The sequence below is a fragment of the Jaculus jaculus genome, chromosome 11, assembly GCF_020740685.1.
Source record: "Jaculus jaculus isolate mJacJac1 chromosome 11, mJacJac1.mat.Y.cur, whole genome shotgun sequence".
In the NCBI taxonomy this organism is placed as follows: domain Eukaryota; kingdom Metazoa; phylum Chordata; class Mammalia; order Rodentia; family Dipodidae; genus Jaculus; species Jaculus jaculus.
Genome location: NC_059112.1, coordinates 88584396 through 88608181, shown reverse-complemented (window position 1 = coordinate 88608181; position 23786 = coordinate 88584396). Strand labels below are relative to the sequence as shown.

Below are 23786 nucleotides of genomic sequence, written 5' to 3'. Positions count from 1 at the left end.
GCATCCAAGCAGACAGCAACAGCCAAATAGCCTGCGAAAACCAAAAGCAGCAAGCACCAAGCTTCAAGCAAGCAGGAGGGACCCCCACCAGAGAGAGCTCAGACTTCTCTGCATATCTTTGGGCTGGAAATCAGATCCACCCCCAAACACGCACCTAGGGCTGGACCCCAGGAACCCAGTGACACCTCCTCCAGCCAGACGACTGGAGACAAGCCTTCATAAAACACCTGAGTCTTGGGGCATACATATCTTCAAACTACCTCAGCAGTGTAAACTATACAGGGATGATATGATATGTTCACTTGCCAATAGGTGATACAGAAAAATAAGATTTAGAAGCAATGCCAACATGCCATGTGCTGGTGTGTAAAGGCTTTTCAGCTGAAGTGCTGAAAAGGGGACTTGTCAGGCAGGGCTGGTGGACTTCAGGCTTGATGGGAGGGGAAATGCAGGCTCCTCAGGGATGCCAGAACAGGAAAGGCACCACAGAAATATTCAAGGGAAATTCTTGCAATAGCCAGCTCAGAAGTTATGGCTGACTGGAACAGAGGTTTATATAGAGGAGTAGGAGAAGGAGATAAAAAAAAGTGTCTGGCTTGGATACAGTTACAAAAGTCCTGGTCCACCATATCACTTGAATTACTTTCTCTCATTTAAGGCGTAGTTGGTAAGTCTGCTTCACAGGCAATGTGCTACTGGGGATGAGGAGAGGCAGAGGAACAAAAAGATCTATTTCAAGATCAGGAGCTAGACATTAAACAGGAAATGATAACAATGCCAAGTGCATGAAGCAAACCCAGTCAGAGGAGGGAAAGATGAGCTGGCAAATTAATGACTCCATCTGTAGAGAAATCCTGTCATTTTGCCTACTAAATGGGCTTTACTTTCTTGTGAAGATAAAAGATCCTTCCTTTCCTCCTGTAATTCCTTCCTCTCAACCTCATTGGGGTCCTGCAATCTGCATTGGAGCAGGCCCCTCTCCTTCCCATAACTGACTGGGAAGGAGCAAGTCCCAGCAGCCTTGGAAATCCCTGGCCCCAGTTTTTTCCTATAACCAGCTCTAGCCTTGCATAACTCTTGGCGTGGGTTTCCAGTCTTGTTACAAGTTTACGCCTCACATATGGATAGGTGACATGGTCTATGTGATACTTAAGGGAACTACACCCTTCCATCCTGGGTCTCCAGCCTGCAGACTGACCAATATGATTTTTGAATGACCAGTGGGTCACCAATGTAAAAAGTAGGTGAGGGGGGTGGGACTCGGAGGGTAAGATAGAGATGTTTTAGTGCTAGAAGGCTCAGTATCCATTGCAGCAGAGGTGGCAAAAAGAATGTAAGAGCTAAAGGCAGGATAGGACTCCTTACAATGCAAGGGTCCAGAGAGAAACTAGCCTTGATAGCCACAATCTTGCAGCGCCTAACAATAGCTTCACAAGATCCTCATAACTGGAGGAAAAGACAATGGCATCATAATAAAAGAGAGACTAATTTAGAGAGGGAGGGGATGTAATGAAGAGCGGGCTTGTGAAGGGGAAAGTGGGGGAGGGGAGGGAATTATCATGGTATATTGTCTGTAAATTGTCAATAAAAAATATACATTAAAATATGAATGGGGGGACTTAATTTTTTTCTAAAATGAAATGAAAATTCCAACACAACTTATCAGAACCTTTGGGGTACAACAAAGGCTGTTCAATGAGGGACATTTATAGCTATGAGTTCCTACATAGAAAATCAGAAATATGTCAAATAAACAACCTAATTATGCCCCTCAAGGAGTCTTTAAAACAACAACAACACAAAAGTAAGATTAATCCAAACCCTAAATTACTATAAGGAAAGAAACAATAAAGACTAGAGCTGAGACAGGTATGGAGACAAACACTTGTTATCCCAGCATTCAGAATCTGAGCAGGAGAACATCATGAGTTCTGGGCCACAATGACCTAAATCATGCATTCCAAAACAGCCAGGACTGCACAGCAAGACCGTGTCTAAGAAAGAAAGAAAGAAGAAGCAGGAAGAAGGAAGGAAGAGGTGGAGGGAGGGAGAAGGAAGGAAGGAGACAGAAGAGAAAGAGGAAGGGAAGAAGGGAGGGTAAGAAGGAACCAAAAGAAAAATACAAAGGATCAATAAAACAAAGGCTTTAAAAATATAAACAAGATAGGGTTTACTGCTATACCCTTGAAATCCAAGCACACAGAAGTGGAGATAGGAGGATCAAGCCCAGCTACATAGCCAGTTAGAGGCCAGCCTTAGTTATATAAAACCCTGTCTCAAAAAATATATCAACAAAAAAGGGAAAATATACACAAGAGTAACAAGCCATTACCAACATTAATCAAAGAGGGAGAGAGAGAGAGAGAAGACTCAAATTAATAAAATGAGAGGGGCAAAGGGGAATATTATAACAGATAATCTCTGAAATCCAGAAGAACATTAGGGAATATTTTGAAATGTAAACTTAAAAAATTGGAAAATCTCAACAAAATAGATACATTTCTAATAAAAAAATATATGTCCTACCAAAGTTAAACCAAGAAGATGGAAAAAAAAAAAAAACAGAAGCAGGTCTGGAATGAATGAAACAACTGAGGCTGCAGAGATTCCTGCGAAAGAAGCCCCAAGACTAGACAAGTCCGGTGCCCACCAGACCTCCAAAGGAGACCTGAGACCAACGCTTCTCGGAATAGTCCACAAAATAGAAAGGAAGTGAACACTTGCAGATTTTTCTAAGAAGCTAGAATTGCTGTGATAGCAAAATCAGGCTTGAACACAATGCAAAGTGAAGAGTACAGGCATTCCCCTGGTGCATGGACGCGAACATCCTTCACAAAATGTTCACACGCTGACTCTACCCACACAGTGAAAAGAAAAAAAACACCATGATCAAATCAGGTCCATTGTAGGAATGCATTCTGGTTTGACGCATGTAAATTCATAACTGTAGTACATAAGTGGAACCAAGAGCAAAAATCACATGAGCTTTTGAGTAAGATGCAGGAAAGGCCTTTGGCAAAATTTAGCATCCCTTTATGGAAAAAAAAAAAAAGCCCTGAAGAAATTAGAAATAAGAGAATCATACCTCAACACAATCCCAGTCAGCTATATGCAACGAGCCAATAGCCAGCATTAAACTAAATGGAAAACACTCAAAGGAGTTTCTCTGAAAAAAAAAAAGAACAAGAGAAGAGTGCCTACGCTCATCACTCATATTCAACACAGTGCTCAAAATCTTCACAAGAGAAACAGGACAAGGGAAAGAAAAGAAATGACAGTTGAATAGGAAGAAATTGCATTATCCCTATTTGCAGATGGTATGATTCTATACTTAAAAGAACTAAAGAGTCTACCAGAAAACATTTTGATCCAATAAACACTTTAGGATAAGTAATGAAGTACAAAATCAGTATAGAAAAACCAAAATCAATGGTTTTTCTATACAGCAGAAATGAATGAATTCACTGAAAAGAACCAGGAAGACAATTCCATTCACAACAATCTCAAAAGTATATAAAATACAGTTCTAGGTAAGACCTTTACCTCACATGCTCATGGATCAGGAGGACTTATACTGTCAGAATGACCATATTATTTAAAAAAAAAAAAAGTGTCCAGAGGTCTAATGGTTTCCCTGTCAAAATTCCAGTGACATTTTGTAGTAGTCACCTTTCTCATTGCTGTAACAAAACACCCAACAACAGCAACTTAAGAAATGAAGGAAGTTTTTTACTCACAGTTTGAGGGGGTAGTCCATCATCATGGGGAAGGCCTGGTGGCAGGAATGAGAGGCAGCTGGTCACATTGCACCCCACGGGGGGGAGCAGAGAGTGATGACTGCTGGAGCTCAGGTAGCTTTCTCCTTGGTATTCAGTCCAGGACTCCAGTCCCTAGAATAGTGACACCCACGTTCAGAGTTGGTCTTCATCAGTTAAATGTTCCTGGAAACGGTCACATAGACAGATGCAGAGTACATTTCTGTGGTGATGCTAAATCCAGTTAAATTGACAGTGTTGACTAACCATCAGAACATTTTCCACAGAAATTAAAAAAAAAAAAAACTACCCTAAAATTGATATGGAAGTACAAAAAAAAAAAAAATCCCAAATACCCAAGGCGATTCTGAGCAAAAAGACAAATGCTGGAGATAACATAATACCTGACTTCAGCTATGCTGTGGAGCCGTGGTAACAAAACAGCATGGTAGTGGCATCAAATCAGACACGCAGACTAGTGGAATAGAGTAGAAGACCCGGAAATAAGCCCAGGCAGCTTCAGTTATCTTATTCTCAACAAAGACACCAAGAACATAATTGAAGAAAAGACATCTTCTGGCCAGCAAGAGAATAAAATGGTCAGAGTGAAGAGAAAACCTACCGAATGGGAGAAAGTCTTTGCCAGCTTCTACACTGACAGCAGATTAATATCCATAATCTAAGAAGAACTCAAGCTAGGCATAGTTATTCATGCCTATAACCTCAGCTACTTAGGAAACTGAAGGAAAAGGATCACAAGTACAAGACTGGGCAATGTAGTGAGAACCTGTTTCAAAGTAAAATAAAAGATGAAGATGTTAGCTCAATGACAGAACATGTGTATGACACTTGGTTCAACCTCTTATTCCACTGACCAAAGAATAAACCCCAAAACAACAAATAATCTGATTAATAAATGAGCAATGGATCCAACAAATACTTTTCAGATAAAGAAGTATAAATGGCCAATAAATACATGAAAAAATATTCCAAGTCTCTAGTCATCCAATAAATGTAAACCAAAAATGCACTCAGATTCCTTCTCACTGTAGTAAAAATGACTATCATCCAGATATCAACAACGTCATTGAGGATGAAGAGAAAAAGAAACCTTTGTACACCAATGGTGGGAATATAAATTAGTTCAACCACTTTGGAACTCAGTAGGGATGTTCCTTAAAAAACATTAAAAACCAGAGCTATGGGGCTGGAGAGACGGCTTAGCGGCTAAGGTGATTTTCCAGGTCCCACGTTAGCCAGATGCACAGGGGGCACATGCATCTGGAGTTCGTCTGTAGTAGCTAGAGATCCTGGCATGCCCATTCTCGTCTCTCTCCCTCTCCTTTTCTGTCTTTAATAAATAACTAATAAAAATATTTTTTAAATAAAAACACAGTATAATTTAAAAATTTAAAAAAAACAGCTAAGTTATTATTCAGTTATATCACTCTTGGGTATATATTCAAAGGAAATACAGTCAGTATGCTAAAGAAATAATTACATACCTGTGTTTATTTAAGAATTATTCACAATAGCCAAGTTATGGAATCAGTATATGTGTTCATCAGCAGATGAATAAAGAGAATGTGAAAATTACATATATATATATGATGGAATATTAGTCATTATAGTTACCATTTCATTGCTAGGACAAAGCACCAGACTAAGAGCAGCTGATGGAAGGACAGGTTTGTATTTTGTCTTACAGTCCCAAGGTGAAGCTTCATGATAGCTGGGGAAAGCATGGTGTGACCCAAGGTTGGGCATCACCTCCCTACCTCCCTACCACAGCAGATAGAAAACAGCAGTAGGACGGTGAATGGGACTCTGACAAGGGTGAACTGGCTCTAACACACCTAAACCCACCCCTCCAAGCTCACCTCCTCTAGAAAGGCTCCACCTCCCTCATTGCCAACAGCTCGGAACCAAGCATTCAAAACAGAGGAGAGGTAGCTCGTTGTGACACTTGGAAGGCAGAGGTAGGAGGATTGCTATTAGTTTGAGGCCAACCTGGGACTACAGAGTGAGTTCCAGGTCAGTCTGGGCTCTAGAGTGAGAATCTACCGCAAAAAAAAAAAAAAAACCCAAACAAACAAAACTATAGGAGTTTATGGGGGGCAGCTAATTCAAACTACTATAGTTAGAAATAAAAATGAAGTCATGTCATTTGCACGAAAATAGATGACCTGGAGATCATCATACAAAGCACAGTAAGTCAGATTTATGAAGACAATTATCACATATTTTCTCTCCTAAATGGAATTCAGAGGAAAAAAAGAAACAAAATGGAAGGAGACCTATTGTAAAGATGAAAAGAGGATGGAGGGGAGCAAGAGAGGATAATGGGATAAACTCAATCCAAGTGCTCAATATACATATATTTTTGAAATGTCACAACAAAGCCCATTCCAGTATATAACTGACTTATAATGAAAACAAAACACTAGATCAGGTAGAGGGAAAGTCCACCATCAAATAGTGAGGAGGAAGACGGCTTCTGAGAGGGCTTCAACCTATTGATGGTGTTCTTCTCTTTTTTATAGTTGCTTGTTTGTTTATTTGTCTATTTATGTATTTAATTGCTCTTTGAGACAGGGTCTCATTTAGTCCAGGCTTTTACGTAGCTAAGAATGACCTTGAACTCCTGATCCTCCTGCCTCCACCTTCCTCCTCCTTAGTACTGGGATTATATTCATGTGCCACCATGCCCAGCCTTCATAGTCATTCATTAATTTACTCATTCTTTCTTCCTCTTGCACACATGTTTGCGTGTATGTATGTGCTATCTTTGTGTGCTATTATGCACATGTACATGTCCATCATTTTCTTAATTGTAAAATTCCACTGGGAAAAAAAAAATACCACAGATCGCAAATACATAAACACTCAGGAACTTACTCTGCTGCTGACTGCCTTGGTGGAGAGGTAACACCTCTAATATATATTCTTCAATTCTCCAAATTTACTATCCTCAGGATCTAAACATCCCAAGTCAAAACTCATATCACCCAAAACTCTCCTTGTCCAATTTCAAGACCCTGGGAAGCAAGCACCACAAAAAAAAAAAAAGCTCAGAACAATCTTACATCTTACAGAGGACAACCCTTCTTTCTGGCTAGAACCCCAAGGTGCATAACATGACTCTCTCTTCTACACAATGTCCCACCTTGCTTCTGGGAGGACAATGAGGGAAAACCCAGGGAACAAATAGACACCTGCTCAATATTTTCAAATTAATTTTTGTTCTCTCCAAAAACCCTACCAAGTCCAATTCCTCTTGGCATGGAGATGGGTTCTGGTCTGCAGTGGATTTGTGGAGCTCAGAGGTGGCAAGGAAAGTGGAGAGAAGAGCGCTTCCAAAGAGACTGGATTCCTGTTGGGATGGGCCTTGAGTTATTCCAAGCTGAAGTCAGATCCCTAGCACTAATGATCCAGTGGCCTTTGAAAGATTAGACACATTATTTGGGTCATCATTATGTTGCCAGGACTTGGAATTATATCTTATACCTAACAAACTTTTAACAAATATTTGGTGAATGCAGAAATGAACGGAGCTGGGATTGAGTTATGATGACTTGAATACAAGTGAACATTTGGCTTCAAAGAACAAAATTTAATATGAGTTTGGAGCACAAGATTAGAGCAAGATGAAGACACTTTGGTACTGAGATTACATAAATGCTTTCCTTTGGAAACCAAAGACATTTGGGAGTGTCAGGAGCAAAAAGAAGCCACTAAGTAGAAGACATAAGAATCCAGCTATATCCGTGGGATGTTGAGTCAGGAAGCCAAAAATGTTATTATAAATTGTTGTACAATCTAATTGGAAAAGGTCAGGAGTGTTTAAATACCTGGTTTCTTTCTTCATAAGCTTATTATCTTGTTAGACTAAAAGGTGGAACCAACCTTGAACAAAACTGTGAAACAGACCTCACCCTCTACCTGCCCTTTTCTGATCCGCCTGTAGTCAGCAAGTGTAGCGTCTTCTGTCTGTGTTTTATGACAGCATTCTGTGGTGATCTGAATCTGATATGTCCCCCCCCCACAGGCTCATGTTTTCATTGGTTGTTCTTCAGCCTGGGGGTTGGCGGGGGACTACTTGGGGAAGCCATCGAATCCTTAGATGCCCCTCCCCCAGCTGGTAGAAGTGTCAGCCTTGGAAGGTGTGAAGCCAAACTCCTGGTTCCATTGCTGTCTGATTCCTGGTGTGAACAGTCCCCAACTCATACTGCCGCTGTGATGATATGGTGGGGGGGCCTGCCCCACTGTGAGGTACTGACACTCTGAAATCATGAAGCACAACAAACCTTTCCTTGCTTACATCGCCTCTGTCAGGTATTTTAGTCACAGAAATCCGTGAGTAAATAATGCCCATCCCTACTGCCCAGTCTTCCGAGGGAAAAGCCTCTGGCCTCAGATTTCCTCACTCTAAAGGTATCCATCCTTCATCTCTGACACAGGCTCTGCTCTGGCTGAGAGCTGCCTGGATCACTCTTCTGCATATATTCAGAAAGGGTTTTAGTGTCAAGATCAGGTAAAGCATAGTCTTGTTTGCCAGCCCCTGCCCCTCCCCAGGAGGCAGAGCCTTTGCCCGACACAGCGTCTGTAATTGTTGCGCCCCTCCCGCCAGCAGGAAGAACAACAACAACAGGATTCTTCTCAAGCACACTTTATTGGGAGCTCCAGACTGAAAGAGAGAAGGACCCTGACCCTACAGAGCCCCAAGCTTATATACTAGTGGTCAGATGATTGTGCAGTGTCGTCTGATTGGCTTAAGTCTCATCAGTTGACTATGCATCACCCAATCGGGATAGGTGAGCAGCCATGTTAGGATAACATCATGTGCTCATGCACAGACAATTAGGATACAAAAGCAGTAAACAAGCTGACACAGCAAAGCCTGATAAAGCCAGCATGGCTTCCCACAGTAGCTGACACAGTAAAGCCTGATAAAGCCAGCATGGCTTCCCACAGTTCCCCCTTTAAAAATTGTTTTGAACCTCAGGATACCCGATCCAGGACCAGCCCTCATGATGGCCAGTCCGATCAAGGGTAGAGCCCAAGACCAAAAGCCTGCTTCAGCACCTTCCCGAGTGCAATGGAAAAATTCCTTCAGGGTGCAAAGGCTGCTCATGCAGGAATGTAAGCCTTCCAAGGTGCAATGACAACAAGGTCACTTGGTGTGCAAAGGCCTTACAGTAAGCAGGGTGGAACTAACCATTTTGCAGGCTTGCCAGCCACACTTGTGGAGATGCTCCTTGATCCAAAGCTGTAAGTGCCTGAACAATCTTTATGTTATCCTGGTGACGTTGTCGTCTGATTCGACAGATAAGCCAGAGACAGAACACCATACCACACAAAAGGGCTGCTCCAAACATAGCCACCCCCACCCATTCCTTAAAGAAAGAAAATGCAGAAGATAACCAAGAAGTAAAATCTCCCAAAGAGATTGGCTCCAAATGAGTTCCATTCAGCTGTACAATCTGGAACAGTAACTTCCGAGATAGCTGCTCTCCTTCACGCGTCCAGTTTCCTGCCAAAAATTCAGCTAGCTTGCGACTCTGATTAAAAGAAGCAGTAAAATTAAATTGCAAAGGAGTAATACACAAATGTTGATACTGAGACACACATCCAAGTTGTATTATTTTATATAATTCCTCTACTTGATTCTGCACCAAATCTACTCTTTGATTGACTAGATGAATACCAGCAAGAAGGTGTGTATTAATTGCTTCTTGTGTTTCTAATGCTGTAGAAGTCTTTTCTACTATATTATTAACAACTTCCACAGTTTGGGCCTGAGATGTCATGGCAATAGCAGCAGTAGTTGCTGCTGCAGCTGAAATGACGATGGCGGAAATGATTGCTGCAGTAATACCAAAATCTCTTTTATGACGAATAAGTCCTACTAAAGGAAAGGTATTTGGATCCGCCTCTACTGGAATGGGGACAAAAGTAGGTAATTTTACTATTAAAGCTAGATTAACTCTAGCATTCCAGCACTCTGCAAGCCAACATGTGATATTTCTACAATCTATCAAAGAGATGTTAGTGCTAACATTTGCTGTCAGAAAAAAGAATGGAGCTTGTACACAAATTGAGGCTGGATTGAAGCTACTATTAATCCATTGGTGATTTTTATTTATGTCTTTAATATAAATTTTATCATTTATATTAACTCTAACTGCTGAAACATTCCATAATGCATGTTTAGTTCCCAATAATCCTGCTAAAGCTGACACATCTGCCATTGCACCGGCCTCATTGGACAGAAGCCATTTATACCAGGGCCAACCAGCACTATTACTAAGAGTATCATCTCCTTTACTTTTAAATTGGTAATGCCTTAATGGAGGGGTCATTTGAAATCCCTGTAAGATCTGTTTCTGGATTTTATCTGAACTCTGACATGGAGTAAAAATCGGAGGAAATGCATAATTAGGTTCACACCAGGGAGCACCTTTTACATTACTAGCATATATCTTAAGATTGGGCTGTCTAGAAGGGACAGTCACTTCACTCTGTATCAATAATGTGGTAATATTAACATTTGTAACATTACCTCCCTCTCCTGACCCATTTTGTTTTTTCTTAGTAATCTGAGTTAAAGTTGCAAGTATTATACTCATATCAACTTTAGACTTTTCTAATGGGTCCTGCCAAGCACTAAGATTTTGTTTTTGTAATACAATACATGGGGGAGCTAGGTTCTTATTACCCTGGAAAAAACACAAAGTGCCATTCAGATGAAAAGAAGTTTGATTATAAATTGTTGGTGTTTGCATAGGATCCCTGATGCAAGGCATTTCCCCTTGGCAAGATGTGGAAAATAGAGTAGGTAAGACACTAGAATATGAATGAACTGGCATAGGGACAGGCCATGTTCTGGCCACAGCCCAAAACTGCATCTAAATTCCCTTTATCATCATCGGCAGGAACAGGCTCAGGATCATCAGTAGTAATACGGAGGTTGTCATTCCTTGTTGTCTCATGACGCATGATTCGAGTCAACCGCTCTGGCACCCAGATAGGATCAGCTTGGCCCTGTGGAAAAACACAAACAGCTCCCCTGGATCTGGCTATAACTGGATCCGGGCCTTTCCAGACATTTTCAAGTACATCCTTATATCCTATAGCTTCATGATATCTATTATTGGTATTAGGATCCTCAAAGACTGGATAAGCACTAGCCAGCCTTTTCCAAGTATCTGGTTTTATCAGACTACATCCGGATGAAGGACGTGCCCCAAACGGAAGTCGGCCATCTTGTTGTTTACATCTTTTACTCATAGAAGCATAAGCTGGAGGAGAAGCAAAGACGCCATCTTGTCTGGGTCTAGAACACTCCCGACCACATTCAGTCTCTACTTCCTCAAAATCCTGTTCTTCCTCTGGAGTTAATTCTTCTCCCTCAGATTCACTAGAACTTTCTATATATAAATTTGCAAGTTCCATTAAATCTGGATATAACTTAGGACCTGAATTTGGCCCTTCCTTTTGTGATTCATTTTTATTCTGTGCACTTTTATTCTGTTCTATTTGAAACCTAGGTTCTCCTTTTATTTTAACCTTTTTTTGTTTTCCCCTTTTACTTTCTTCAGACTCTGACATACTATCTTGATGATGTGCTAATATGCGTTGACCTTCCCTGATCACTTCTTCACAATGTTTGTCCTCCAAACAGGATCGCACCAAACGCCATAAGGGCTGTGTACCTGCGCGCAACTTTCGCGTTTCTGACTCACGGTCAATGTCTCTGCCTAATTTATCCCAGCAGGTCAAATTTAAACCTCCAGTCAGCTCAAACCAAGGCGCTATCATAGCCACTTCTTCCAAAAACCCTTTAAGAGTTTTATCTGAAATCTTAAGTCTACGTTGTGTTAGTACTTCCTGAAGTGGCTCCAAAAAGGTGGAGTGGTGTTGTCCCATTTTGCAACCTTATGTATGTTACTTAGAGATCAGTTACAGGCCAAAACTTATCATATAGCACCAGGGGAACTTACCGGTACCGCCGCTCCATGTGTTGAGTTCTGAATCCTCCCTCGGAAGTATCCTCAGGGGTCCTCTCAATTGGCCGTTTGTTGACAAGTTCCCGGGTTTCGGCACCACTTGTTGCGCCCCTCCCGCCAGCAGGAAGAACAACAACAACAGGATTCTTCTCAAGCACACTTTATTGGGAGCTCCAGACTGAAAGAGAGAAGGACCCTGACCCTACAGAGCCCCAAGCTTATATACTAGTGGTCAGATGATTGTGCAGTGTCGTCTGATTGGCTTAAGTCTCATCAGTTGACTATGCATCACCCAATCGGGATAGGTGAGCAGCCATGTTAGGATAACATCATGTGCTCATGCACAGACAATTAGGATACAAAAGCAGTAAACAAGCTGACACAGCAAAGCCTGATAAAGCCAGCATGGCTTCCCACAGTAGCTGACACAGCAAAGCCTGATAAAGCCAGCATGGCTTCCCACAGTAGCTGACACAGTAAAGCCTGATAAAGCCAGCATGGCTTCCCACATGTAATCACAAACATTTCCAAGGGAAGCTAGGCCGCTTGAGGAGAGATGGAGGCACGTGAACTTTTGCTGCCCTTTAAGACATCCCAGGGAGGGAGCCACTCCTGTCAGATCCACAGCAGCCCCGCTCTCAAGCCCAGCAAAGATCCTCCTGAAATTAAGCAGGAAAGCCCTCTCCCGGCCAAACCTCAGCCCTTGGCCAGGCAGGGAATGAGGACTTTCCTTAATTAAGATCTCTTCAGAAAGATGTGTACGTCATTTCCCCACAGAGCACGCAGATTCCTTTCATTCAGGTTATCTCAAAACTTCTTATAAATTCATAGTAGCACTGGAAGGTGTTCTCCTCTGGTACCACCCCCCAGACACCCCACACGCTCTTTTGAAGAAAAATCACCTCTATAGACTAAAGAAAAAAACATCAAATCTCTGTTCCTAGACTGTAACTGTGACAAAAGCACACCAGCTTTGGCTGTCATAAATATATATATATATATATATATATATATATATATATATATATATATATATATATCCAGTCATACATATGTAAAGTTGCTAGTCCTTGAACTATTCCCAGGAGTACCTGCCTCTCAAGATGGTTTTCCCTTGAGAACACGCTGGGGTACAGGCTTCTTTGCAACTTGAATAGTCTCTTTCACACTCAGCAGATAGCTCTCTAAAACCTTGGCCAGATATACTTCTCCCTCTTCAACTGAACAGTGACAATCACAAGCAAACAGAAATGACTTTAGCATTGTAGGCGCATGTGGTGGTGGTACATGCCTGAAGTCTCAGAATCGGGGAGACAGAGCTGGAAGGATAAGGAACTCTAAGTAAGCCTTGACAAGTAGCAAGCTGGCTGCTAGCCTAAGAAGGCTATATGAGATCCTGTCTCTAAAACAAAACAAAAGTAAGAAGAGAGAAAGAAAAGACCAGAGAAAAGGAAAGCAAAAGACCTTCCCATTGTTCAGGAATGTGTCATCTAATCTGTGTGTTGGGACACAAAGGACCTCAGGTTCTCCAAGTTCAGACTCTCATTTCCCTTGCCATCAGGCTAAGTGGGCTGACGCCTGGCTTTTGTTGTCCTTATCCATGAGATTCTTGTGCATCTAATACCTTCTTTTCACGATAACTATGAATCTGGAGTGAGAGCAGGTAATACTTGAAAATGTGAGGGTCTTTATTATTCACCCAGAGTGTTTTTATAAAGAAACATGTAGGAAGCACTGATGGGTTTTTTTGAAATACATCATGATGGTTTGAATGAAAACACAGATGTCCTCCATGGACTCCTGTGTTTGAGTAGTTAATCCCTGCTAGTTAGGACGGTGGTGGAGCCTTGCTGGGGAAAGTGTGTCATGGAAGGCAGGCCTTGAGACTTTAATGCCTGGCCCCGCTTCCTCTTCCATCCCTCTCCACTTCATCCCTGCTTAAGTGACAAAGTAATCCTGGCTTCCTCTTCCTGCTGATGAACAAGAGGAGAAAGAAACTGGCTACACAGTTTAGGGTTAGTGGGCTCCTGGGAGTGGACAGTTTTTCTTTCTCTTGGCTAAAAGTGGGAAATGTCTTTGAGCCTATAAAGGGGATCTGGCTTTTCCTTATATTTTCCTCCCTATAGGAGTCCTCAGCAGCCTCCACCTTGCAGGAGACCAGAAGTGCCCGAAGAGCTTGATTTCTGCTGATCTCTTTCTCCATAAAGGAGTTTTCTTCACTTGGAAACCAGAGGTATGGATATGACAAAGACTACAAGGTGGCATGGGAACTAGATGGAAACTGCACTGACCAGCTCATCCCCCTATCCAGCAAAGCATTCTTCCTATAAAAATCCCCAGTCACGGTTGGAGAGATGCCTGTGAAGCCTAAGGAGCCAGGTTCAATTCTCCAGGTCCCACATAATCCAAACACACATGGTGGCACATGTGTCTGGAGTTTGTTCACAGTGGCTAGAGGCTCAGGAGCAACCATTCTCCCTCCCTCCCTCTCATTCTTTCTTTCTCTTTCTCTCTGTCTCTAATAAATAAATAAATGAAAATAAAAATCTAAAAAGAAAAAGAATCCCCAATCAGAGTCCAGGTAAATAATCCAATCAGCACCCTTCCTGCTGCATGGAAGCCCTGCCTTCTTTCCTTCTGTAAGGTCCATAATAAAACCTTTCTAAACCTCACCTCTGTGGTCTATGCATTTCACTCACTGAATTCATGAGACAAGAACTTGGAGACCACTGCTTCAGTAGAAGCTTTGTGTGAACATGTCTAACACCCTAACTCTTCAGTTGAAAACCCAACCAAAAGCTAAAAAGGGCTCCATCAATCTCAAATACACCCCAGTTTTCCATATCACTGCCATGTTTTCCCTGTCATGCCAGACTTCCCCTCAAATCTCTAAGCTGATTCTCATAGTTGTGGCTGAATGGTTAAGGCGATGAACTAGAAAAGTGTAAGCTGAAAATAAGCCCTTTCCTCCCTCAAGCCATTTCTAGTCTGGTATCTTGTCCCCTTTCCAAGAATTAAGACTTTTGAGTCTGGTGTGGTGGTGCATATATTTGATCCCAGTACTCTGGAGGCTCAAGTAGGCCAATCACTGTGTGTTAGAGTTGCAAAGTGAGTGTCAGGTCACTGAGCTAGAGTAAGATCCTACCTCAATAAATAAAGATTCCAGCCAGGCCTGGTGGCACAAACCTTTAATCCCAGCACTCAGGAGGCAGAGGTAGGAGGATTGCCATGAGTTCGAAGCCACCCTGAGACCTCATAGTGTATTCCAGGTCAGCCTGGACTAGAGTCCAACCCTACCTTGAAAAACCAAACATAAGAAATATAGATAAATAAAGATTCCCAGAAGGATTATGCCTGAACCTGGCACTGTGGCTGGTTAGCTTAGCTCCCAACAAAGAAGTAACTGATAAATGCACAGTTTTCCTCTGTAAATAAGACATTGCTGGGCACAGTGGTACACACCTTTAATCCCAGCCCTCAGGAAGTTGACCCAGGAGAATTTCCATGAGATTGAGGCTAGCCTGAGCTACAAAGTCAATTCCAGACCAACCTGAGGTACAATGAGAACCTGCTTCAAAAGAACAAAATCCAAAACAAAATAATATATACCATAAATATTTCATGCAAAAAAGAGACAATAAAATATCTATTAATTAGAAAAAAGAAATCCACCAAACTCTTACAAGCCTCAAGAGATAAGCCTATCTTAATATGATCTTATAATTGGGTGCTAGGATTCAGGAAAGTCCTTGAACCCTAAACCCTAGGTTTGTGTCTAATTTTAAGCAAGGAATTGAATAAAATAAGACTAAGAGACATAATAAAGTTATGATAATTATTGAGAGAAGAACAGAACCAAGGAAAGGAGAATGTATACCATATGGCTTGAGACCCCACGTGGTGGGCCTGGGAAAACCATGGAAAGGACAGAAAAGGGAGTTCAAAAAGCTCCTGCCCCATGGAGAAGGAGTCCGTGTGGAAAGTAAGTAAGTGCTTGTGGGCTCTCCCCTGGGCTCCGCCTGGCTGGGCCTGGGCTGAGCCAAGGGGAACTCACCAGCAGCTGGAAGTCCCCAAATGGCCAGGCAGCTCAAAGAGCTAATTCTACCCTGGCAAACATATTTATGACTTTATGGTGGTGGGCCCTACTTTCCAGCTCGGGTGAGATGAGGGACAGCTGATTGGTCAGGTCTAGAGGCTATCTCAGGAAGAGGCTAGCCAGGATGCCCATTCTGGGCATTGAACTTAACCAACCACAATGTTAGGGCTACATTTACATCCTAGGAGAGACTTTTCTCCAAGGAAGGACCCAGGTTGTTTGTGGAAAAACAGATCTCCTTTAGGCAAGAGATAAGAATCCAGATCATCCTTCAATCTCTAGCAAATTCACACTCTCAGGACAGGCCCAAAGACATGACTTTCAGCGGCCTAGTCACCCTAACAACCTAAAAGAGCTACCTGACCACCCAGTCTCAATCTTGCAGTCTTTTATAAATTTACATTAATTTATTGTATCTGTTATGCTGCTCTATGTATGTACTTTAAACCTACCTTATTCACCTTTGTATCAGATTAACATAGAAACAACCCAGGGACAGCTATCTTCTTCCTGAGTTCTGAGCAAAATCACCTCTCCACACCACTCAGAGTCTCACAATAAGCCCCATCATACCATTTTTATCTTGTTTATACCAAATGCTCTATAGCCACTTAAAATATAAGAACCAAGGTCAACAATGTACCCCATAACACTTAGAAAATTTTTAACCTAAACATGCATGTTTACACTTTCAAATTGTATCCTCATGTTGGAATTGAGTAATTCAATCTCAAAAGAGATATTCCATTAAGCCGATCCTGGCAGGCTCCACCTTACTGGAGGTCACAGAAAAATACAGCTACTTATCTCTTGCTGCCCAGACGAATTCCTGAGATCTCTTTTCCATAAACTCCCTAGGAAGAAGTTCCCGTTTTCTAGAATTAAGATTCCTGGAAGGATCAAACCTGAACCTGGCATTGTGTATAGTTAGCTCAGCCCCCATTCAGAATGGATACATCCGCTCCCCCCCCCCCCCAATTGGCATCCCTCAGTGGGCTTTACCATACCTCTGCCTTCTCATGGGCAGGATTTCTCTGTGTCCTCTTTTCCTTCCAGCCATGCAAACTCCAGACGCATGCACCCCCTTGTGCATCTGGCTTACATGGGTGCTGGAGAGTCGAATGGGGATACTTTGGCTTTGCAGGCAAATGCCTTAACCATTAAGCCATCTCCCCAGCCCCTCCTTCCTTCTCATAAGCTCTGGACTTCCCATTTCTGGGACCCTCTTGGGCATGAGCTATTTCTTCCTTCCTGCTCTTAAGTGCTATCTGCAATCTAATAAAACCTCTAAACCTTAAAAAGGAAGAACCTGCATGGAATGTTATTATTTGTAGCTGTTAATGTGTTTGAGCTTATGTACCACTGATGCTGTGAACTGGCTGATTTGCTTACAATAGGGTGTAAATCCAGCTTTAAATATTCTGACAGCATTTTGAAGTACTCAGGCAATGTAAATGATGCAAGATTTAGAGTTTCAGGGAGGGCCTGTGAACCTCAACTTTGAGGTCCTTATCCTACTTTACCAAATAATTGATAAAATGGACTCTGAGAGGGGAAAGTTATGAATTATTAAGTTTATTTGGGGATAAATCTGAATTATGAGGTTTATTTTAAGGGGAATTAAGATCCACAGAGGAAGCTGGCTGTAAGACTCAAGGCAGAGGAGAATTCTCCTTGCCCAGCTAGAAAGAGAGAGGGAAGATGAGGAGAACCTCCATCACAGACAATGACCAAGGGGTCAAAGGGCTCTGGAGGAGGCAAAACAGAAGAACCAAAGGATTCCCTTCCCATAAATGTCTGGAGGGGATTAAGAAATAGTGAAGGACTGAGGCAATCCAAGAAAAATTACACGTATAATAAAGCGAGAAAGCACCCCAACTTCAGACACATGTAGGATACAAGCAGGAAAATACACAGGCTGAAAGAAGTGCTCCCCACTTCCCAGCCAGGGTAGAAATGGGAGTCACAGACTTACACCAGTGTTCAGACAAGACCACGGGGTGGAAAGGAGAGCTTGGCTCACATGGTTAACTAACCTCTTTTGTACAGAGTGGATGTCCAGTTAGGGTGAGCCTTCCTATTAGACTCAGGTGTAGACCCGACTGGTTTGTGGATTCAAGGGGCTGACCCAGGTCCATTCTTTACACACCTGTGTTTGGTGACAAGGTGCAGTCTAATTAGATGTTTGATTCATATAGTGGACTGGAAGTATGTGTGTAAGCATCTGGGCTCTTGCCCCTTTTGTAAGCTCCTGACCCCTCATGACTCTTCTGATCTCTCTTACTTGCCTGACCCCTCTCCTTCTGCTCTCTTAGCCCAAGGTGAGGCGGTCTTCTCTGTCTCTCTTCCCCATCCCCAGCTTGGCCTGGTGCTTTTCTGCTCTGTGTGATCTCCTGCCCTGAAGACACCTTGATATGAGGGAGAGTTTCTCCATCTCCCCTCCCCCTTCCCAGCCAGGCTTTCCTGCTTGCCTTCCCTCCTACTGCTAACTCTCCCTAAAATAAATCTCCTAATTTATACTTTCCCTTTCACGGAGTCTGTGTTTTCTGTGCTTTGATCACTTGGACAAAGACTGGAAATTTAGGCTCCCGTGTCTAGGGGTGGGACTGGCTCAGGGAGGGTGCCCTGCATCTTTATGGAGACTCGATTGCTCCCAGGACTCCAACCCAGCATCAAAACCAAGTCTATCTTGAAATGAAACAATTGGGAGTCCTATCAATTGCAAATAAGATAAGAATTTATCTTGCCAGGCCTTCAAGGTTTCTGCTCTTTTCTCCTTGTCTTCCCTCCCTTCCTCCACTCCCATCTCCCATTTCCTGTATGTTGGGTTCTAACAAGAAAAAAAAAAAAAAAAAATCCAGAATAAAACCAAACAAAAATATCTCCCCCCAAACCAAGCCCATAAATACCTTTAAAGGTGAGAAAATGTGAAGAAGGGCCTGGGTCCCTGTGCTCTAGTGAAGGTAAGTGGCATAACACGTGCCAGGGGAGTGGTAGCTTTTTCCGCACCTGTTAAATCTGGACCGCATGCTGGTACTTTCTGAGGTATTGTTGAAGTGCCTGGATACCGCACAGCCAATCGCAGAGAAACTGGTTTCCATGGAAGCAGTATCAGGGATTCATTTCATTCACAATGAAATCCACACAGCAAGACAGATCTGTAAAAATAACTCATGTAAAATCAAAGTAAAATATTTCTGGGTGTTTGTTCTATGCCTTTTGGCATGTGTCTACTTTACATTTTGAAATAATCTAAAAATATCTAGGCATTCAGGAACTTCCGAAAGAGCTGGAGCTCTTTCCTCTGCCTCGCTGCCTGCCGCTGGGGTTCAGGGTGTGCACACCCGCGTGTTCTCAGTGCTCGCTCCTTTCCGCTGGGGTTCAGGGTGCGCACACCCGCGTGTTCTCAGTGCTCGCTCCTTTCCGCTGGGGTTCAGGGTGCGCACACCCGCGTGTTCTCAGTGCTCGCTCCTTTCCGCTGGGGTTCAGGGTGCGCACACCCGCGTGTTCTCAGTGCTCGCTCCTTTCCGCTGGGGTTCAGGGTGTGCACACCCGCGTGTTCTCAGTGCTCGCCACCTGCCGCTGGTGTTCAGGGTGCGCACACCCGCGTGTTCTCAGTGCTCGCTACTTTCCGCTGGGGTTCAGGGTGTGCACACCCGCGTGTTCTCAGTGCTCGCTCCTTTCCGCTGGGGTTCAGGGTGTGCACACCCGCGTGTTCTCAGTGCTCGCCACCTGCCGCTGGTATTCAGGGTGCGCACTCCCGCGTGTTCTCAGTGCTCGCTACTTTCCGCTGGTGTTCAGGGTGTGCACACCCGCGTGTTCTCAGTGCTCGCTCCTTTCCGCTGGGGTTCAGGGTGCGCACACCCGCGTGTTCTCAGTGCTCGCTCCTTTCCGCTGGTATTCAGGGTGCGCACACCCGCGTGTTCTCAGTGCTCGCTACTTTCCGCTGGTATTCAGGGTGCGCACACCCGCGTGTTCTCAGTGCTCGCTACTTTCCGCTGGTATTCAGGGTGCGCACACCCGCGTGTTCTCAGTGCTCGCTACTTTCCGCTGGTATTCAGGGTGCGCACACCCGCGTGTTCTCAGTGCTCGCTCCTTTCCGCTGGTGTTCAGGGTGCGCACACCCGCGTGTTCACAGTGCTGGCTGCCTGCCACTTGTGTTCAGGGTGTGCACTCCCGCGTGTTCTCAGTGCTTGCTCCTTTCCGCTGGGGTTCAGGGTGTGCACACCTGTGTGTTTACAATGCTGAACTCCCTACCCGGAGTCCTTCTTCTTCCACACATTTTATACTTAATTTTACTATTTAAAAGCACTATATTCAAGTCTGGTGAGCACCCGCTTCTTTCAAGGACAATGATGTATTGAGAATAAGAAAGGAAATTAAAAGAATGAATAATTTTTGATTCTCTTCTGTGAAGGACTTTAATAATTCTTCAATGTAGACCCTATTACCTTTATTTGACAGATGAAAATCACAGCTCAGAGGACTTAAGAAATCTCTTTGAGACTACATAGCCAATGAGAGGAAGTGTCCGATTCCAGTCCAGATCTGTTTAATGGCAGATGCTGGAATCCCAAATTACTGTGTCATTTTTATTTTTATTATGGAAGACGTCAGTGTGATTGGTTACTGGAGTTGTATACATTTCTGGATCTATCTATGGACAGATCTTTCTACTATGCATACCCATCGATAGCCATATACACATATATCCATAATAAAACTGAAATATTTCACTCTGATGTGGCACTTATTTTTCCTCTGGTAATGCTTTCTTCACCTCTTTCTTCACCACTAGAGTCTGAGTCCTATTGATTATGATAGGTATAGCATTTATATCCTTGTTGCTGAGTCAAAGCACCCAAACAAAAGCAGCTTGTGAAAGGAAGGAAAGGGTTTGTTTCAGGCTTATAGTTATGAAGGAAATTTTCATCATGGAGGGCCACCTCTCCACAGAAAGGAAATCATCTAAGTGAGCCGGCATTCAACACCCAGTTAGCTTCAGTAATCAGTCCCAAGGTTCTCCCCCAGCAACTCGCCTCTTCCATCAAGGCTCTTCGTCCTAAAGACTCCACCAGCTGAGGACTAAGGAAGAAGCTTAATCACAAACATTTGAGGTTAGGAGTGTAACGAGTGCTAAGGGTCTAGGGAAGTCCTTGAATTCCAAACCTTAGGTTGGTTTCTAATTGTAATCAAAGAATCAAATAAAAAAGAAGACGGAGAAGGATAGTTATTAAATTATTATATTCATTGAGAGAAGTACAGAGCCAAGGGAAGGCACTCCTCATGAAGCGACTGGGGAAAAAAAGCATGGAAGGAAAAGAGAAAAGAAAAGTTCAAGGAGCTCCTGCCATGTGGGGAGCTGGAGGGGTTAAAGGATTCCATGCGGAGAGTAAGGGCTAAGGTTCCTCCCAGCTGGGACTGGGCCTGAGCTGTGGAGGGAAAAACTCACCCACAGCTGGAAGTTCCCAAGTAGCCAGAGAGCATGCCCTTTCCTCGTGAAGGTATTTATGACCTTATGATAATGGGATGTCTTCAAGCTCAGGTGAACCAGCAGCCCAGCTGGTTGATTAGGGCTAGGAACTGTCTCAGGAAGATGTTATCCCTGGCACCATGTTCTGGGGCCTGGACTTGATCAACCACAATGCTTAAATCCTATTGAAAGACTCCCCCTCCTGGATGGGGTCCTAGGTGTTTGCAGAGGGGGGGGAGGGAGGAAAAAAAACAGATCTGGGGAACTATGCAAGAGAGATAAGAAATCAAATCATCCTTAATTTCTAGTAAGTGCAAATTTTCCTGTGCTTTTCACCTTCAGAGGTCCAGTCACACTAACTCTACCCCCATTTCAGGGTTGGGGACATTTTCAATCCAACGACTCCTTTGGGTCTGTGTTGATGGGTTCATCTCAACATTTCTTGAGTCTAGAGCTGTTTGGCAAGGTATAAAATCAGAATCAGCAAGGCACAGTCCACCATGCCAGCATGCAGGAGGCTAGGCAGGAAGACTGCTGTGAGCTAGTCTATTTAGCAGGTTCCAGGTCAGCCTTGGTGACCAAGTGAAAGACTGTCTTCAAGAAAAATGTACCAACCTAGCAAACCAAAACCATAGCTGATCTGGAAGTAATGGGAATTTGAGTGGCATAGACGTTTGGCAAAGGTGAAATTATATTCTGGACAGAGGATGCTATTTGGATAGATAAGGACTTTACACCACTGTCTCACTGAAAACAGAAGTGTGCCTAGCATATCTGAATAAGTGACTACTAGATTTTCAGATTTATTGTGTTGCAAATTTTAGTATATGAATTTGATAACATGCATATCTAATCATTGTTCATATTTTAATGTCCCCTAAAATTGAAGACAATCACATGTTTAGAAGTGGCAAGACTACAGTAAAATAAAAGAGTAGAGCTGGAGAGATGGAGAGATGGAGAGATGGCTTAGCAGTTAAGGCACTTGCCTGCAAAGCTAAAGGACTCATGTTCAATTCCCCAGTACCCATGTAAGCCAGATGCACAAGGTGGTGCATGTGTCTGGAGTTTGTTTGCAGCAGCAGAAGGCTCTAGCATGCCCATTCTCTGTCTTTCTATCTTCCTTTTTCTATTTCTCACTCTCTCACTCAGTCAAATAAATAAAAATAAGAGATTAGATGCTTGTCAGTTTCTCCTTCTATTCTTCATTGTTCTTGAACTTGGTTCATTGATGTCATAATGGAACCCAGTCTTCTTATAGAAACTAAGAAATATTAATTTTAAAAAATACATGGTTGGAGAGATGGCTTGGTAGTTAAGGTGTTTGCCTGCAGAGCCTAATAATCCCCACCACCCTTGTAAAGCCAGATGCACAAAATGGCACATGAATCTGATGTATGCTTGCAAAGGACCTGCACACCTTCTCTCTCTCTCTCTCATTCCTTGCAAATCAACAAGTTAATTAAAAAAAAAAAAACTACATGTGATCAATAAATACTTTTCCTCAATAAATATCTTTCCTCATTGAAGTCTTTAAAACATTTATTTATGCAGCAACACATACTGAGTTAAGAATTAAAAGATAACTATTTCCCAAAGTTTGAGGCTCTGGGGCTCTTTAAATGTTTTCATAGCCACAAGGCACATTTAGGGGCAGGTCACAGTGAATAATAGCCTGACTGCTTATCTAAGCAGTTTGCACAAAGCAATGCTGGACAGGGGCTAAGAGGGCTGAATATGTGCTGGCTCCTTGGTCCCAGCAGACGGTGGAAAGAGGGAGGCAGGTCTTCCCCAATTCAGTCATCTTTCCAGAAAGCAGTGGGGGCAAATGAGGACCTAACGGAGAGTCCCCAGGTGCGGCATTGATAGTACAGTGTGGGAAGAGGGTGGACATAGCTACCCACCAAGGGAGAGGGCAAAATGCGGCGTTAAAGGGGGAATCAGATGAAGGTGTGGACATCCAGATGGAAGGACAGTTCCCTAGCATTTAAGAGTTTCTTTCTCAGGTTGCCTGTTCATTGTCAGATAGACACATGTGAATAGAGTCCCCATGGACACACACACATGAGTAATTTTAAAAGGCTGCTGTTGGGCTGGAGAGATGGTTTAGCAGTAAAGGTGTTTGCCTGCAAAACCAAAGCACCCATGTTTGATCTCCCAAGACCCACATAAGCCAGATGCACAAGATTGCACATGCGTATGGAGTGACTGAAGGCCCTGGAGTGCCCATTCTCTCCCTCTATCTTTCTCTTTCTCTATCTGCCTCTATCTCTCTCAAATAAATAAACACTTTTTTTATTAAAGAAAGAACATTTTTTTTGAAAGGCTGCTATTGTAGTTACCTTCACATTGCTGAGACAAAGCACCTGACCCAAAGCAGCTGATGTATGGACAAGTTTCTCTTTTGGCTTAGTTTCTCTTTTAGCATAGCGTGGGCAGACACTACACATCAC

General features: G+C 43.1%; 1 long non-coding RNA gene across 1 annotated transcript; it reads right to left on the bottom strand.

Moving 5' to 3' along the window:
• Positions 1–3752: 3752 nt before the first annotated feature.
• LOC123453299 lies at positions 3753–18936 on the bottom strand. The gene is made up of 3 exons (XR_006632727.1): positions 18770–18936; positions 17897–18009; positions 3753–3890 (listed from the first exon to the last, which is right to left on the bottom strand). It is a non-coding gene; the product is annotated as an uncharacterized LOC123453299 (long non-coding RNA).
• Between the last annotated feature and the right edge of the window lie 4850 nt (positions 18937–23786).